At 37.7% G+C, this 9,236-nt stretch overlaps 1 long non-coding RNA gene across 1 annotated transcript; it reads left to right on the forward strand.

Moving 5' to 3' along the window:
• The first annotated feature begins 227 nt into the window (after nucleotides 1–227).
• LOC147753871 (uncharacterized) lies at nucleotides 228–6,034 on the forward strand. Its single transcript, XR_015314371.1, has 3 exons — nucleotides 228–4,457; nucleotides 4,719–4,889; nucleotides 5,459–6,034. It is a non-coding gene; the product is annotated as an uncharacterized LOC147753871 (long non-coding RNA).
• The last annotated feature ends 3,202 nt before the right edge of the window (nucleotides 6,035–9,236 follow it).

Genomic DNA, 9,236 nt, shown 5'->3' on the forward strand with positions numbered 1-9,236 from the left:
TTCGAAATGCGCCAGTGGTCGACGTAATTATGGGTATCAGTGAACGATATCTGAGGTATACTGACATCATATGCAATAGTTTATGTGACTATTTAATTAAACGACTATATGGTTTAAAAACAAAAAGCCTTCACTAGTGAAGTGCAAGAACACCACTGGCTGTTTGGAAAGTTTAACAAACGCAACGGCTAGCTAAGAAATAAATCATGCAAATATGCATACTTGCTGTCCAAGTGATTCGCGGTACTTCGAAAACTGTTAGGCACAATTGCATAGCTATAATACATGGCATCATTATCCGTGATCGAAGAGTCCAGCTGGAACGAAAACTAATGTATCAATAACAATTCAGCTATAATCGTTGCCATTAGTTCCAACCAACTCGGTTAGTGTCAGTCGTTCCTTGAACAGCATCTGTTAGCATACGGATGAAGACAACATGCGGACTGATAGAATGATTCTAGTGCGGTCACGGTGGAGCGCCAAATAAAGACCGGGAACCGAAAGAAATTTCTTTCGGTAGATGAGTTATTTCTGGGAACAAATTACTTTAGTTTGCTATTTCTTTGTTTTTTATCGTGTAATGGACAAGTTTATAACCAGCAATAGGCTTTCACAGGTCTAGCACAACATAGTACAACCCTTGTCCACTCAGGTATGCTCGAAAGTTATACGGTGGACCGTGTACCGCCGGCAGATGCCTTGACTCCGTCTCGATCGCTTGAAGCTACAAGACGCTTCTCATTCGCTGCGGCGGTGGCGGCGACAGCAGCATTTCATGGAAATGATTTCAGTTTGTTTTTTAAACATTGCCCCATTGTGCCACCGGGAGCAACAACCTTCCAGCATCGGATCGACCGATAAACGTCGCCTGATTTCGTCCCACAGAAATGCTCATATGCTCGTAGCCAGCATAATAATACTACTGTAATTGCTATTGTTGATTTGTACACATTTCCAACATAATCCTAAAGTTATAGTTCGAAGGGATAGCGTCTGCGATAATAGTTCGGATCGGTCCATAGGCTGCTCAATGACTGAAGTAGGAGATTGTGACGGCTGCAATGCAGAATGACCGAAAATGATGGTCAGCATGAATACGCCGCTAAGCGGCTAGTTGCATATTAAAGACGGCGATAGATTTAACACGCTATGTCGGTCATTTTTGCTATTATTGAATTGCTGCATCCCTCAGAGTCCGGACCGATGCGGTAGCTTGAAAGCTTTCGAGGCCTGGCTATCTAACTGCGTAGCTCTAGCGATCTCATTAGAAATGGTAGGTGGACAGACGTCAGTACACGCAGGGGGGTGTAATCATGACCCCTATGCATCTATCACGAGAACAATGTGAGCCCACAAAAGACGTGAGAACGGATGTTAATGCAATGATAAATACGTGTAATAGAGAGCAGATAAGTTCACGATTTTCTATTGTTGAACATAGCCTTGAACGATTTTTGTTTAAAATTACCACATTTTCATCGGTGTATCTAAAGTATTTTTTTTGCCAGCATTCTAATTATACACCGAAACAATGGAGAAACTCTATTACCTATAATATTAGAGTTTAGCTAGATGCCTCTATAATACGAAAGATCATTTCTGACTGAAATCGCGTATATTCGTGCACGCTTGTTTGATATTTAGAAAACCAACTACAGATCGTACAACTATAATGTAACTACCTAAACTATTTTCTTTTAAGTATAACACTGAACTTTTGCTCGAGCTCTTCAGTGCAGAAAAAAGTCTACCTAATCACTGCAATGTATCACAATACATAATATCTTATGGGTAATAGAACAGACAATCAGTATGCAATCATTCATTGTAGCCATGGTCGTTTTAACGTTTAAGAATGAGCCTTAACATTATACCGTACAGGCGGGGGTCTGCATGGACAAATCCAGTTTGATTTAATGGGCTAAAGGCACCAGCGAGTATACATATAGTCGAATGTAACTCATATAAATACTTGAATTAAGTCGGTTTGGTGTTTGGATCGTTCAAGTGAGCCAAAAGTGTTTTATTTTTTTTGGGTATCGAGAAGAAACACGGAGTTGGTTTCAAATAGTTATCGTTGGAAGTTCTAACCGAAGTCAGTTCTCGGAGTGAAAATTCATTCACTATTTAAGGTAGACTTCACGAAAAAGTATACGAGAGATCTGAAATAAACATGGCAGGATTCTAATACCACCTTCTAATTTTACCGTCTGTTACTGAGCCAATGAAGATATCTAGATGCGTGCCTCGGGACTCCAGCTGGCGGTGCTTCTTCAGGTGCTCCGGTAGCCATTTAAAAAATACCACTAATAATAATAAAATACTAAGGATACAGTGTTCCTCAGGTAGACGAGCTTCCAAATTAGCGAAATTTGTCTTTTTGTTTGAGCATATCCTGACAGTTTAGCGAAAACGCCTTCATTTTCTGTTAGCTAAGATAAACCTCGACTGTTGCTGATGTTTGTGCAATTCAATTTCAATTGCTGGGGCGGTGAAAAAAAAAGCTGATCTAAAAAGTTCTCTGCGAAACAATCCATTCATTACAATACATGCGGTTTTATTTTGTATGTACGTAGCTGGCTAGAGAATGGTCGAACTCCTTTTACCCGTACTTGAGTTTCTATAGTTCAGGTAATAACTTACTGGTTCCAGTTTCTTCGGACTGAGTAATTTGCCCCTCTTCTTCGCAAATGCTATGTGGACAAAATAAATTAGAACTATTAAGAATATATAACAGCGTAAATTTAATTATCAACTATGGAATTCATTGTACAGACATTAAAATATGATACTCGTTTATGAAATGTATGCCTATATAAACATGGAACAGTCGTATACATTTGAACGTTCATCTAACAACAACATTTCACCATCCGCAGATGTCACTCATATTATGGCCATTCCATTAGTTCACAAACCCGATTAGTGCAATTTCTTGAAGTTACTCATTTCAATAATGAAACCAAGTTGAAACAGATAGTTCGCTAATATAGCATTGCCGACTGGTTCTAGCAAACGATCTGCGAAACTTGTCAGAAAACCAATTCCGGGAGGCAATGCATGCCAGTAGGCAGAAGATAGTAGAATAGCGCACATCATTATACTTTTCATCGCTAGCAAGACACGGCTAAGAGGTGCCGTAATCGACATTAGATTGAACCTTAATACCAACCAAGAAACCATCCTAAGGTAGGTTTATCCCTACGATGGGGCATTCATGTCATTTCATTCGGACAGTAAGCCCTATTTTGGAGCAAGATCAAGATGACTCAGACTACCTTGATCGTGCACCGAACTAATGTGAAGTGCCCATGGATCCGTCGGAACGACTTTCTAAATCACGGATTTTGAGTACTTTAACGTGCACAAGCGTGCCCGTCGTCGAAGGAAAAGGATTATAGTGATTATTTTCCGCGAGCTCTGTGAGGTAAAGTATGTCAAATACGAGACGGATTTATATGTACCTACATTATACATAATGCCATTATGTTATAAGATTAACTGTAAAGTCTTCTTTTATTGATATGACAGAATGATTTCGCCTCACAATGTTGAAGGCGTTTTTGTAAACTAAAACAAAACAAAAACTATATTAATTGTTTTTCCATAACTTTTTAATTAGTTGCAAAAATCCAAATTGATCACTATACTCCACTTTAAATCTTATATTCCACGCCTATTAGGACCGTTAATTGGAGTGCTACAACAAAAAAAAAAAAAAAAAAGATGCTTCATGGCTGTTCGTTACGATGCAACTTTTGTATCTGTACCATGGTCTTTGTCACAATACTTTCAAAACTCTCGAACATTTCCTTAACTTTCTCCTTTCGGAAAATAAGCTTTTGGTGGGTGTTCGATGACGTACGTAACTTGTATAGAATAATTTTTTTAAAGAAATCATTGACTTTCTAAAAGGTTTTCATTTAGAGAATTTAAAGTTACGAATTAATTTTATGATTTACGATTCGAATAGAAAGTCGTCACTAGCAAGAAACACGTTCAACAAGTACAAGTATTTATCTATTAACAGTGAGCGCGATTGCGTGTTATTATCATTATCATTCAGTTTACATTGAGTGCCGGGGTAGGATCTTTTCCTTATTGAAGTCACTCAAAATAATATTTAACGAAGTACGCAGTAGCATGACAATCCGCTAAAAGTATACTCAGCCCGCCAAATTTAGCCAACAGCTTTCCTTTTGGAAGCCGCACGTTGGTCTATACACGAATAACAACTTCCTTGTGTTCGATATATAAAATAATTGTGTGACGAAAATTTTCCCTATACAACCAAAACTGGTTACGTATCTATCGCGTTAGAATCAGACTTTATGTCGCTTATGGCGTGTTTCCAGTACATGATGTCAAAAGAAATGGCGCAATTGAGCGAAGTTTGTCAATATTGTCCACCTTAAAGTCTACATTAAACACGACGGGCTCTTGCCAGAACCTAAGTAAGCATAGTTTCAAATATCATTAACGCTATTAATCCTCCTAATTTCTCTCGAGTCTGTGTTTTTTTAGTTTCTTAAAAGAGTTAATGGATCAAAATTTAATTAATCTCTGCTATAATGTTAGAAAAAATGTCTTAAGTATCACTAATATAACGTAAACGTGGAACAGTGGTACTTGTATTAGCAAAATGCTCTACCCTGTCAGATGTTTTAATATTAAATCTACTGGAAGCTCTATTTAATTTGTTTCCATGTCTTTAGTGGCTGCAAGCCAAGACAGATGTTCTATATAACCTATGTCGACTTACTCGTGTGCCTGAATATAAACCTAAATCCTGACCTTCAGCAGTTTGAACGGTCAAGGTGTCTGCTTGACGTCAAATAGCAATTTTCGTAGTTCGATCGAATGACGTCGTGTCCGCCAAATAACAGGTAAGTTAAAATGATGCCTAGGAGGGGCGCTAAGCCGACTTCATTTGAAAATGTCGTAACGTAATATGAATGATAAATATTTGGGGAGGGGGCAGAACAATATTTCCGGCAGGTATTGATTAGGCAGGTAAAGTATTCCTTTAAATATACTGCATATACAGTTAATGGGAATTAACTCACTGAAGCCAATCACGTATTTTACCTGAATATCATTTATCAGGTTCCAAGTTGATAAACAACGCTTAAAGCATTTGTAATATGGTGTTACAGCAGCTAATCTATCGTAATCGTGAACCCTGTTGAATGGAAAGAGAACGAAGGTCCTGTATTACGTATTACAATCGATATTTTGAAATCTGTGCGTTACGCGATTTTTGACAATATGCTCAAAAAAGATGTCCCTGCACATTTTATACGATTTAATTTACAAAAAAAATACAGTGAAATTGCTCTAGCCCCGTTGTACAATCGATAAATCGACCTAGAACACCATCCTGATTGACCTTCGTTGGCCCTGAATATAGCATAAAAAATAAAATAGTTTTTACGTTTACCTGTCGTTTTTCCAGAAGCTCCCAACGACCGATTAGATGGATGCTCGACGACAGTGAAAGCCTTTATTTTATATACATACACTTTAAAGCAACGATCGAAACGAATGTTGAGACATCGATCAATATAGATAGAAAACAAACTGTAGGTCTAAATGGTGTAACATAAACTGAAGTCTGTGGCAAGATAGATGATCGTTACGTATCTAGAAGATGCAAGGTAGCTCAAGCCAAACTGCAAAGTATCTATCTATAAATATTTCTTGACTCTTGTTTACATTTCAAATACGCCAGTCTTGGTTAAGCTATGCTTTTTTGTAGGACATTTTCAAGTTAATATCGCTTACCAAACGAGCCTGACTTCGCGAAACATCGCTTATTAGACCGCTGCATTTATTGGTTCTTTCCGTACGTTCCGTAACGACATAGGTTACATTAATTACAGACGGTTCAGCTGAAGCGAACGTTTTTTCCTTAAATCGATGATATAGAATCAAGTAGGGTCTACGGAACTGCAGCGCAAATAGTAGAAGTGTTTTCAACTAAGCCTGCCTTCAAAATATCTGTGATAAAATATATAGTATTTCGCATGTATTACTTCAGATTCCCCGAACAGTCAGTACCAATTTAACCGACAAGTTGCCTCATCGCGATCTCCCGGAACACGATCCTGCATATTCCTAGAAGAGACAGCATGTGCCTCAGATTACATGAGTTGGGTAGGATAGCACACTTTGTGAATATTTAGGAAGACGTATTCGGAGTGAACTATGCGATAGGAATTGAGAATTCATTTGGCCCGTATAGACTTCTTCAAAACGTCTATGGTTGAATGTAAAAGTAAAAGTATTACTCAAACACTTATAGAAAAAAACGTACACCGCCGCGGACGAACAGCGAAGAAAATGTATAGAACAGAGAGCTCAAACAATATAATTCAGAACTGTCCATGAACCTTATAATGTATGAATTTTTCTAACTGGAATTGTACCAAAATCGTATCACGGAGCTACTGCTCATATTGCAATTTCAATATTGCAGCTATTTAGAACTGTTTCTATATAATAATTGTCCTTATGCCAAGAGGTATTATCTAATACATCTCGGTATGTTTGTTATTATAGCATAACCTTGGCTGAGTAAAGTCGTTCAAAAATACAGATTAACACAGCAGATCTTCAGTAATTTACTAAATTATAGAAATACACTATTTTCCGGATACCTGAGTTTTGATTTATATATATATATATATATATATATATAAACACTTTAATGAGTTCTCAACACAAAAGAGGTGCTAGTTACAAACACCGACAAAATAAAGGTTACGTTTCGCAACAGATCTAAGGTTTTTTTTAAGAAATATTTAGCGCTTCTCTACAGTGTTGACACCCATTTATAAAGTAAAATTTGTTCTTTGTTTCGACAACAGCCTCGACTTCGCTTGCGAAGTTCTTTATAAAAAGGCAGTACACAAAACACCCGTCAAGAGTTGCCGACATAGTCTGTATTTTAATTATATTATTTGCATTAGATATAATTGTTTGGCTTATGTGAGAACTGTCAGAGCGATTATTAGGATGATATTACATGAAAATCTTTGTTAATTTTGCATAACACGTACTCCCCCGTAAATTCAAGATTATTCGTATACTTTCATGCTTGTCTCAGTGTATACACATATAATCCTAATTTAGTCTTTAAATCGTCCGCTGAAGGATTCCTTCTAGTATTTGTGTTTATGTCAGCCTACTGACATAGAACCGCAATAAAAAGCCAACGTAAGTTTGTTTCCGTTATAACAAACATATTGGTTTACTAAAGTTGGAGACTGTATAGATTCGAAGCTGGCCGTAGACAGACCTCGTTTCACATTGGGATCAGCTATTTAAAGCACTACTCAAGGATATGCCAGACGTAAAACTCAAAACTTTTAATAACGTAAGTTTAGTGGATAAGCTTTCTGTTTGGATTGTTTGTTTCAAATCGGTGAAAATGCTAACAAATTTTATTAATGTGAAATGTTTTTCAGGTTTGCTCTATCACCCAAAATTGCATATTTGTAAATCTATATTTTTAGTGCTGACCTATAACTATTTCAGTAAAATAGATATGGCTAGTCAGCATTATGTAACTTTGACAACACGAAGAACAAGGATTTTGACAAGATTCAACGGGGCCAAGCAAGCTCAAGCGACTTGGGCTTCTTGAGCCGATTGAACATACGATGATTGTAAAAATAATTGATAACTTTTTGGTTTACAGATAGTCCTATTCTACCCAATATGTGTACAATAAGACTAGAGCCATGGGCTTAACTAAAACATGGCCACCCTCCTACCGCAGCCGCCAGTGTTAGAATATGAATCTTAGGGCATACAGTGGTCTCTTCCTAAAAGAAAAAATCATTGTGTTCTGAGGCTAGTGATGCGCTCCTGCGGATAGTAGAATTGTGCAACTTTGCTATAATAAAAATGTTTTTGATCGTATCGATCGATACTCGATACTGCTTAGGAATACTAGCTTTGCTTGTACTATATGCTATCTCGTAGACTCATTTTTTTATTGAAGTGTCCCCCACAAAGTGTGTTTCTAGAGCTTTAAATGTCTTTCGTGTATAATAGCAGCACCACCATGATCAGTGCTGCAGACGCAGCCACTGAAGCGCACGACAGTGGCAGGAGTAGTTTACGTAGCGGTCCCCTAATGGTAACAGTACGTATTTGTGATCGTGGTGGTAAAGTTTGCATGAAACTGTATCTTTATAGCACAGCCCCTAGGCAGGAAGCAATTGCAGCGTCAGCATCGAAATCGGCAGTTAAAGAGCTCGAGCAAATATGAACAAACAGCAACAATAACAGAAGCAAGGAAGCGCCAGCCCATCAACTAATTGGTAAGTTCTCTTAGGCGCCAGTGCTAAGTTTTCGGATTGATGCTATTTATTGAAATGTTTTGTCGGTGTTTACGTTTAACTAACTCATTTACCCCCTGACGGCTCGTGAAACGATTCTGTCTTGGCACCAACTTTCAATTAGCTATATGTTAAGAAATAACCGTCGTCTCTAGGATCAGGCAGTAAACGTACACTAGGCGTACTAGCAGAATTTACGCGACACGACTATTCGATGCAGAGAAGATTTTCACGCTTGAAACGGGTACTATTCCACTGGTTGTATGATAATACAGAGAAATGGTAGCGGTGGCTGATCCCACCGGCAGCATTCACTTCGCTTTATACGTTCGTCGCTTAGTATTATTATTATTATTGATATATATCAGTACAATAATCATGTAAACTTAATATGGTGGCGTATCTTGAAGGTAAAAAATAAAATATATTTTCTCTCAAATCAAGTTCAAAAAAATCACTGCATCCATCTTTTGCTTGTAATTGTTGTTTTGTTATTCGGGCAAACATTTCTTCATGGCAGAATTCTGACGATAAAAAACACTATCACTGTATTATGACAGTTTTAATTTTTGAAGAAATTGAAGAAATAACAATTTCTTTATCAAAGTCCTACGAACGTTAAGCAAATATTTCTCAGATTAAAATCATCTGTCCCGAACCCGGCCACAGACAGATCTCGTCTCGTGCTGGGAGGCAGCCGTCTAACAGAATACCTAACGACGGCACTGGACGAAAAAAAGCATAGAGATTAAAGTAGCCTGGTAGTTTTGTAGGCTCGCTCTAGAAAATAGTCATTTACCAAAATAAAACCTATACCCGTAAATCAAGCCCTTCAGTCCTTCTAGATCTTTAACATACGCGTTTAATCCGCTGCTAAGAGATAGT

Source organism: Varroa jacobsoni, unplaced genomic scaffold (assembly GCF_002532875.2).
Source record: "Varroa jacobsoni isolate VJ856 unplaced genomic scaffold, vjacob_1.0 scaffold_139, whole genome shotgun sequence".
Lineage (NCBI taxonomy): Eukaryota > Metazoa > Arthropoda > Arachnida > Mesostigmata > Varroidae > Varroa > Varroa jacobsoni.